Source organism: Danio rerio, chromosome 12 (genome assembly GCF_049306965.1).
Source record: "Danio rerio strain Tuebingen ecotype United States chromosome 12, GRCz12tu, whole genome shotgun sequence".
NCBI classification, from domain to species: domain Eukaryota; kingdom Metazoa; phylum Chordata; class Actinopteri; order Cypriniformes; family Danionidae; genus Danio; species Danio rerio.
Window position 1 is genome coordinate 32,752,754 of NC_133187.1, and position 10,598 is coordinate 32,763,351.

Below are 10,598 nucleotides of genomic sequence, written 5' to 3' on the forward strand. Positions count from 1 at the left end.
TAACCTCGTTTCGCCGGATACATGAGTGATGATGGTCACCCTGGAGGTCAGAATCTCCGCTATCGGCAAAGCACGCTTAAAATTTACACATGATATCTATAAGTTAAATAAACCACAGATTTGAGTTTGTAAGAACTACATTCTCGCATGAAACACTGTTAAAATTTCATTTCGTAACATATTAAACGCAATATTTATAATATTAGCTGGGCTTTCTCATCCGCCATTAACGTTACCATTTGCTTGTTGATGTGAAATGAATTCTGGGAGAAAAAAAAAATATATATATATTTATATATAATTCTCAAAACACTTCAAACGAACTTTATTCGTATTGTCAAGGTCAGATATATGTAATAATTTCGCTGGTAAAATGAATAAAAAACAATGTTACTATATTGTAATCAATATCACGTTTGCACTGGTTCGGTTCAGCACTCGAGCGACTCTGAATCGTATTGAACCGAATTGAACCGTTTGCTCGGGAATTATTTGATCACACGTGTTCACAAGCACACTCAGCAATATGCAATTAGTGTATAATTAGTGTATAAATGCGTGTGGCCAAGCAGTATAACGAAATAGTAATGAATCATATACAACAAGGAATCGGTTTTAGGCGGATTCGATTCTTTACTGTTCACTAAGGAGCCGATTCATAGAACCGAACGGACACGACTCGACATGCAGGCAACGGCTCTCCTAATTTGAAATTCACCTGTCGTCTTTCGTCCAGCGAATTCATCCTCGGTAAGTGTTTTAAAGTCAAATTCTGTCCGTTGAAGGATTGTTTTGTATATATTTACATGTATTGTGTGTGTAATTTAAAAGAATTAACCAAGTGACATTAGTTGTAGGTTCTTATGTTATGTCACGCTATCCGTTAACAAACGGTATTTTAAACAAGAAATAACAGACGCCAGGCGGTCATTGTAGTGTTTGCGAGGTATTAGATGCAGTGAGTTTATCTTGAGTGAGTTTTTGACCATACGCTAAGTTACCTGAAAAAAACATAACTTTAACTTATTGTAACTGCATTAATGCATTCTCTATTTCAGCACAACACTGAGATGAAGGCGAAGTCACCATGAAAAGTTAAACCTTTACCGTTAAGGTAAGCTCTGGTCTTCACATAGTCATTATGACTAAGCTATCATTATGGTAAAATTTTTCAACTGTAAGTTAGTTATTTAAACTAAACTCATAATGAAATGAGTCTTAACTGTTTTATTAAATGGAGCTGAAAATTAAATGCAGTTGAATTATTTTAAGCTAACTTTAATATTAACAAAATACATATTAATTGTCTATTTCTCAATAATGTTAATGAGCTTGATGTATAGTGTGTCATTAATTGTACATTTAATTTTTGGTGTTCAGGTGTACCTGAGGTGAGTGTACGTTCTGAGTACACAGATATAAGCCAAAGTCATTATCACTATATATATCCATCCTATTCTAAGAGAAATTGATGGGGTCAGGGAATGATTTGTGTACAAATGTATTTTAACCCCATACAGATTGGTATGGTTGTACCATAGATTTAGATTAATTAATGTTAAGTCTTATTTTACTCTTATTATATTTATCTGTTTTTCAGCTACAGTAATTGACGTTGAAAAACTGATGCTACCAATCACTCCTCACTTGATTATTCAAGGTAATGTTGATGTCTTCCTCATTTTGATTAGATTTTTAAATGTCAAGTTGTTCACAGATTTGTTGTGAGGAGTTTCATGTACAACCTTTTTTTCTTCTTCCAGCAGTTCCTAAGATAAAAAAAAAATCTGGTGTTAAAACAGCCACGGCTATGCTATTTGCCTACCAAGTGCTTAGTAAATATTAGACAAACATTTTTTTCTATAACTGTTGTCTTTGTGTTTATTAGCAATTTTACTGGGCGTATGTGTTTGTTTGTTTCTTCAAACAGCCTGGAAACTGTAAGTTTAGTTCAATATGTTATTTTATGCTATTCATTTTTGTCTTAACATGGATTGCATGTTGAAGCTATCGTTTTATAGTGGGAAAATGTAAAAGAGAATCACTGTATACAATGGCATAATGATTCTGCTTGTTCAAAGAATATACTTGATTTAGTTTTCCTCAAGCGACACATCAGTTTTTATGACTATTGCTTGACACTTGAATTGAAGGGACAGATCACCCCAAAATGAAAATAATAGCATCTTTGGCATCCTCCACTTGTTTCAAAATAGTTATATATTTAATTTGTTCCGTTGAACACAAACTCGTATTTTTTAAAGAAATTTGGTTCAAATATGGATGTCAATAGTTACTGGTTACTAACATTCTTCAAAATATCTGCTTTAGTGTTTAACAGAAATTCAAACTAGTTTAAAAACACGTAAATAGTGGCAAAATAGTAAACTATTCCTTTAAATATTTTATTCTGAGACTTATTTATATGTGTCTTGTCTTTTGTCATATTGTCCTTCTAGCCCAGATTGTGATGGACCTGGAATGGGACACCAGTTACTCTTAAGACAAGAACCGAATAAAGCACAGATGTGGAGGGATCTGCAGCCAAATTAACTGGAGGGAAGGAACCTTTAGGTAAAAGCACCTGCTTTATTTAGATCTGAAGTATTTTATTTGACATAGAGATTTATTGTTTTAATTCTAATTTAAAGCAAACAAGGTTGAGCACCCCTGGTCTAAGAGCTCAAAAATGCTGTTTCCGTGATAAGGTTAAATGTAGTTGAGAAATAGTTTCATAAGAATCAATGCTTAAAGTAAACATTTTCTTCTCTCTGTAGACCAAACATGTTTACTATCCCTCACATTTTAATAAATTGTTTCTGTTTTTGTTTCTTACAGTGTGGGTGAACATACTACCTGGATGTCCAACAAAGGCTGCACAAGAGCTCATTTGATAGCACATATTCTGTCCTGTCTACATCTCTGATGACCTGGAAGTGCTTCGACATCAGTGAGTAATACATCTTTATATTGTCATGCATACAGGATTTCTGTAAGCTTAGCTTTAATGTTAATTTCTAATCAGCAGTGACTGTTTTAAAAAATTAAGTATTTAAATTATTCTCAATGTTTTACTGATGCTGTGCACAGTAACGTTATGATGATTTAGTTTGAGGAAATGTCACTAGAGGGTTTGTATAAAAAATAAATAAATAAATAAATTGTATGAAATGACTCGATAAAATGTTTATTTGTCTCGCTGACATGCCATCACTGCTGCATATTGAAATACAGTAATATAAATTGTCAGCAGAATATTACCACAAACATTTCATGAAGTAGGCTAGACTGCTCTTTAGTTCTCTACTCAACTTTAACACATTTCCTCGTGTCACTGAGCCTCTCTGCAGATTTTGCCAAAAATGAATGCTTATTGATTACTTTGTTTTATGCAAACCAAATATCAGTAACTTATCATTAGCATTATTTTAAAAAATCACCCACGGTTTTCATGTTCTCTAACGCAATCTTATATGTAAGTTAGAAGTGGATTTATACGTGTTAAAAGCCTAAAAGTATTTAATTAACATTAGTCACGTTAAATTAGATTATTTTTATTTATTTAATTTTAAATATGACTATCTTAAAGTGAGAATGAACTGTGTTCACGCCTCTTAAATCCGTGGAAGCACTAGTAGTGTGATCATGGAATCAGATATTCGAGCTATACAGAGTCGGACATTAAGTTAAGATGAGACTTTATTTTTTACACACCTGTGTGGACACCTGACTAGCAATCTTCAAGAACAATGCCCGCTGATCTTTATATATATATAAACAACAGTGTGCAGTGTTTCGTTTCTGAATGAATTAAATGGTTTGAGGGATGATTAGTTTTTACTTCAGTGATTGATTTTGCTGGTCATTTTTGCAGGATCATCAGAAGTGCTGCTGCCCTTTTTCACTGTCCCTTTCCACATCATTTGGCCTTCATCATTTCCTGTCTTGTAGCAGTATTTTCACCTGTTTTTAAAATTGTAATAATTTTTGATGCATTAATTGTTGACTGGTTTTAATGATCAATTGTTCATTAGTGTTCTGTTGCTTTGTTATATTGAATTATTGTCACTGTTGTAGCATGGTTTACACAATAAACCTTTATTGTGAAGTTAAAGTTTCAGTTTCTTTATTTTTCTTGTATTTCTTGAACAGGTAAAATAACACTTGTGCAATTTTTGAAAATTTTTACCTATTATAAAGTAGCACTATTAAATAAAATAAAATAACATTTAATAACTGTAAAATACTATACAGTAATAATGAAAGTAACGTTAAAATACCGTAGTTCTTCATGGTAAAAATGTACAATAAAATACTGTTTTCAGTTTTGCAGTATGTGTATCACTACTGTAATTGGTGTTACAGTAAAAATCAACAACAGTAAAATGATGTATTACATTTTACAGTAAATGTAATACTAATGTAATTAGTATTACAGTAATGTTACTGTTTTATGAAATACAGCAGCTACTGGATAATTGTTGCCAGTAACTTACTGTTAATTTAACAAGAAATCGTTTACAGTGAACCAAATGGATGCTTGTCTATTTAACTGATTATATTTAAATTGCATTAGCCTACAAAATCCATGCTGTAAAAGGCAACCTTATGAAATTGAAAATAGTCTCAAAAAGCTCTCACCGGAAGTTCATCATTGGCTGAAAATACTAGCTGTGCAGAGAGCCCATTGTTTTAGCTCTTGTACAGGCTGTGTCCTGTTTCTTTTTTTCTGAGGAAAAATGTACAGTTAATATAAATATTTACTATGATTTAATAATAATAATCATTTAATGATAAAAAAGGCTAATTACTCCAAAATAATAATTCCTACCAATTAAAAATGTTATATCCTTAAAACTTTTAGGTTTTTAAAAAACATTTGCTAAATTTGCATAATAATCAAATGTGTTATTTAGGTACTTATTTATATAATAAGTACTTGTATTGGCATAGTAATGGCAACATATTTTGTTAACATATTTTTTAACATATTAAAATTGACACAGCCATACTACGTTTACTTTATGAGCATGATGATATTATTGTTATCTACCAGTCAGAAATTAGCAGGTTTATTGATTTGTGTGATAAAAATAAGCTCAAAAGAAATACTAAGAAAACAGAAGAGATGTGTTTGTCCCAAAGTGTATAGGTGACCATCATCAAGTGGTTGTACATGACCATCCTATTACTCGGACCTATAAGTACTTAGGCATAATCGTACTTGAACTCACAGTATGACACAATTTTTCAGCTTCATTTTTAAAATGCTACTTTAATACATAACTTGATGTTTTAGGTGAAAAATTAAGCTTTTAGAATGTTTCTCATTTCATTTTTTCATAAATTGATCTGTTACACTGAATGATGATTGAACATTATTTCACCAATATTTAAAAAAAAATTATTTATTTATTTATTTATTTATTTATCATTACTTTGGCTTAGTCTCTTATTTATCAGGGGTCGCCACAGTGGAATGAACCACCACCTATTCCAGCATTTGTTTTACATAGCGGATGCCCCACCAGCTGCAACCCAGCACTGGGAAATGCATTTATTTATTAACACTTTATTTGCGATTACTGTGTATTCTATATTTATAAAATTCATTCATTCGTTTTCTTTTCAGCTTAGTCGCTTTATTTTTCTGGGGTCGCCACAGCGGAATGAACCGCCAGCTTATCCAGCATATGTTTTACACAGCAGATGCCCTTCCAGCTGCAACCCAGCACTGGGATACAACCATAAACACTCATTCACACTCTACATTCACATACACTAAGGCCAACTGAATCTTTTCAATTTACCTATACCACATGTTTTTTGACCCAGCCAGGGCTCGAACCAGTGACCTTCTTGCTGTCGGGCGATTGTGCTACCCACTGCACCACTGTAACACCCAATTTTTTAAGTTATACTTAATTTTTAACCTATAGGGTTAATTAATATAGTGTCATTAAGGTTTTTTTTGTTTCATGTTTAAATTAATTGATCCGTTACACTGATTGATGATGAAACATTTTCACCCATATTTTATTTAATAATTTTATTTTGCTTTATTTGCAATTAATGTTTTATAAAATAACTTTTGTAAATTAAATTGAGATGTAAACACCAAAAAATACCACTTAATCTTCGAAAAAGATCATCTTTAAAAGTCCTAGGTTCCCATTATATTTGATTATCTACCAGTCTTTACAAATTCTTTCTCAATAAACACAAAATGTATAAAAAATAAACAACAAACAAGGTGCACATTACTCTCTTCAAGCACAACTATACAAAAAACAAATCCACATCAACACACCATAGGATATATATCCATATGAATATACATCTAATATATACATTGCATAAATCTGATTCAAAGCTTTTTTTGCATGGTTACAGTTTCATAATTGATTGGGGACGGGTGTCATTGTTGATTATCAATGCAAATGTTATGGTTCTTGAGTTTCTGAATGTACAAGTACATGAAAATGTGCAATCGATGGTAGTGGAAGAAGCCACTCTTGCTTTGTAACCAGCAATAAATAAGAGTGTTTATTTCAAAGGGACGCAGCAGTTCTCATGAGCAGCGCGAGGCTTGAAGAAAAATAGGGCATTCATATGGGAGCAAGTGAAGGCATGAAGAAATAAAAGAAAATCGAGAGCAGTGTGAAATTCCTTTTGAGTGGTTTGAAATGAAGTAGCGTTTGAAATGAAATGTTTTGTTCACCTTCGTGCTGGTGCTCCATATCTCTCAAAGACTGTTTGAAAAACCTTACGCGTCACATTAATAATACACTGGAGGACGCTTAATGGGGTGTGTGTGTGGCTTGTCCCCAGATCGATAATGATGAAACTGTACTGATGAAACTGTTTACCCCCTTTTTAAACACCCAAATGTGCTCCATGGTTTTCTTCTAAACTACTCTGTTCTGGAAACTCAGCCTTCAGTCTGGTTAAATTAGAATAGCATGTAGAGTGTGATAACAAGATACAATACAAAATACTGTAGCCTGACAATGATTCAAAACACTAAAACATGTCATTTAGATTGTTTTAGTTTTGTTGTTGCAGTGTAACTGAGAACATGTAAACAGCTTTTAATTTTTATATTTTTTTATATTTACATTTTTACATTTGCGTTTATTATTGCAATAAAATATAATATAATAATATAATTTTATTTCATACGATTATTTCAATTCACCTTCTGCAATTTATTATAAGTTATATAATAGAATATTACATATTGTTTATTAATATAATATAATATAATATAATATAATATAATATAATATAATATAATATAATATAATCAGGGTTCATACACATTTTTACTACTAAAATTTCCTGATTTTTCCATGACTTTTCCAACACATTCAAATAAATTTTCATGACCTATTGTTTAGTGTAATATATATGTATACATGGTAAATAATAATAAAAAACAATGCACCTTTAAATGTATTATAGCATACCTTAAAACACACAACAATCTATTTAGTTTGAATGTAATTTTTTATATCTTTTGAATGTAAGATTTATTTAGATAATGCTTACACATGGCAGGGCTTTCCCGCTGTGCCATCTCTGAAATTAAGACTAAGCTGAAGGAAATTGAATTAATGAGTGCTCACACAGCATTCATAATGTGAGACCATGTTTTTGGCCAAAGACAGAAAAGAGGTAAAGACAACTAACCTATATTCAAGTATACAGATATTTGTTGAACTTATTTCCATGATTTTTAAAAACATTGTGGGTTTTTCTGTTTTTCCAAGAAACTTTTCCAGGCCTGGAAAATGCAATGTTAAAATCTATGACTTTTCCAGGTTTTCCTTGACTGTATAACCCCTGTTTAATATAATATAATATAATATAATATAATATAATATAATATAATATAATATAATATAATATAATGGTATATATTACAACACAAATTAATAATAGATAATTTTTCATAGAGATTAATTTTCTTGATTTCAGTTTTCTTTCTTGCAATATAACATGAGACAATATTGAATGCAAATGTAATAATAATAATAATAGTAATAATAATAATACAACTATTTAAAGAATAAATTATTTTTATACATTTTCTTTTAATATTCATATTTCAAAATTGTCCTAAGGCAAGAATGGGTGTTGTTTAATAGTTTTAGGATGAATTTGATGAAAGGTCTTAAACCACTTCAGATGTTGACTACTGTATAATTAATAATATAATCATTAGTTCAGTATTTCCCAACCACGTTCCTGGAGGACCACCAACACTGCATGTTTTGGGTGTCTCCTTTGTCTGTTACACCCAATGACTGTAAAAAATATGGACGACGCGACAGCCCTTTTTCCCATTGAACGCCTTGAGGGCAAAACGCCTGCTTGACGGGCACAAACTGTCGCAAAAGACTGCTGAAATTGGAGCCAGACATGCGCAGAAGGATTGTCTGATGGAGCCAGAGGAGGAGCCGCGAAAATGAGCAGAGTCGAGCTTCCAATCAAACGCTTTATGTAAAATCAACTACGCCCCCCGAACTTCTCAGCATGCGTTTGCTGTCTTATCAACACAAATGGATGTAATAACGTTAACAAATATGAGGGTTTTATATATTCAATCGCGCCAGCTCCGGGCCGCAGCGCATAACTTACTCGCGGCGTCGCGGGCTGATTCCGGCTCGCATGCGGCAGCGCCTGCTCGCTTGGCCGCCGCATCTGGCTCGAGTGACTCGGGCTGGAATTGGGTAGTGAGTCCAGGCATCCGGAGTAGGTCCAGCAGAGGTAACGTTAGTCAGTCTGAGCTCTAAGAGATAAGTCTCCGGCAGGCGAGAATCTAGCCGGAACTGTGTTTTGCTATCTGGGTGGCTAGGCGTGTATCAGCAAACTAATAAAGCCCGAAAAAAGCCCTGAACTTAGCGAATAAACAGTGTTCCACCAGGATCATGTATGTCAGAAACTATAGTTTACTGCTGAACTCATTTTGTCATGGTAAAATAACACAGAAATCGAATAATAACATTTCAGTCTACTTCAGTCTCCTGCCGAAGCTCAGACGCCGCGCTTTGAGAAACTGTAAATCACAGCTGTCAATCACGATGACACGCCCAGCATTAAATTACTGCTAAAAACAAACTGTTTACAAAAATGAAGATCTGCACCTATTTCAGCACAATAACCAGTGCCTTAATCGACCAGAACTATCTTTCGGGACATTTTATTGCAAGTGTAATATTTTTTTTTATTTGGGCTCAAGTCTCCTTCATTAACACGGAGGAGGCGGGCTTTATGACTTGTACTGCAGCCAGCCCCCAGGGGGCGATCTAACGGCCGAAACCTTCACTCAAACGTAGGCTTGCGGCACACTTGGTTACACCCTTTACAAGTCTTTCAGTCTCTGCTAATGAGCTGATGATCTGAATCAAGTGTGTTTGGTTAAGGGGACATGGATAATGTGCAATGCTAGTGGTCCTGCATTAGTTGATCACTAACATTATATTGCTTTGAAATAAATAATACATTTTGTGAAAAGCATTGAGATTAAGACCTGTTGTTAATAAGGCTTTAAAAAATCACATATCACTAATTATCAAAGCGATGTAATCAATCACATCACTTTGCTGCTGCATCCAACAGAGAGAATCGTTTGAACATTCAGTCTGTTTCCGCTTGACGCCACTAGAGTGCAGTAGAGCTTTAACTGTCGCTCTCACTCCACAATCTCTCTTTATTTATTTGTGAAATGATTCCTGGAAGAAGTGCGCAGACAGATATGTGTTTACTGGCTGTATCATCTCTCTGTGCTCGAAATCCTATCAGCGGCAGCAGGTGCTGTTCTGGGCTCAGACTCAGACGCAGGTCATTTTAAACAGCTGCTGTGAGGAGCCGACCTGGAGAACAGCAGGCCATTCACACACACACACACACACACACACACACACACACACACACACACACACACACACACACACACACACACACACACACACACACACACACACACACAAGATATGTGCACACATGTAAAAGCCATTTGCTTTTGGTGCTGCATTATTCTGGAGTGTTGCTACATGTATGTTGGACACGACGTGACTGTTTCTTGGCTTTGAACTGATGTTATTTTTATAAGCCATGAGAACAAAATACTCGTTTTCCTTCGGCTTAGTCCCTTTATTCATCAGTGTTCACCACAGCGAAATAAAATGGCAACTTATCCAGCATATGATTTATCCAGCAGGTGGTCTTCCAGCTGCAACCCAGTACTGGGAACATCCATCCACACTCATTCACACACACTATGGCCAATTTGGTTTATCCAATTCCCCTATAGCACATGTCTCTGTGGGGGAAACCAGAGCACTCAGAGGAAACCCAACATGCAAATTACACACAGAAATGCCAACTAGCTGGAACTCGAACCAGCGAGCTTCTTACTGTGAGATGACAATGCTGAACACTGGACCACCTTGCCGCCTCCAAAATATATGAACAAATTTGTTTTTGCAACTAAAATTGACAATAATAATATGCAGAATGCTTTCTTAGTAATCCTTTGTTTACATTTTTTAAAAGAAATGCTACATGCTAACTCATTTTATTGTGTGTTACTT

At 34.0% G+C, this 10,598-nt stretch overlaps 1 long non-coding RNA gene across 2 annotated transcripts; it reads left to right on the forward strand.

The window, feature by feature from the left end:
- Positions 1–254: 254 nt before the first annotated feature.
- LOC137496824 (uncharacterized) lies at positions 255–5,101 on the forward strand. 2 transcript variants are annotated; one of them, XR_012388062.1, is made up of 6 exons: positions 255–750; positions 1,059–1,114; positions 1,601–1,660; positions 2,460–2,574; positions 2,839–2,950; positions 3,875–5,101. It is a non-coding gene; the product is annotated as an uncharacterized lncRNA (long non-coding RNA). The 2 variants fall into 2 exon arrangements; XR_011017437.2 differs by lacking the exons at positions 255–750; positions 1,059–1,114 and having other exon boundaries at positions 1,380–1,660.
- The last annotated feature ends 5,497 nt before the right edge of the window (positions 5,102–10,598 follow it).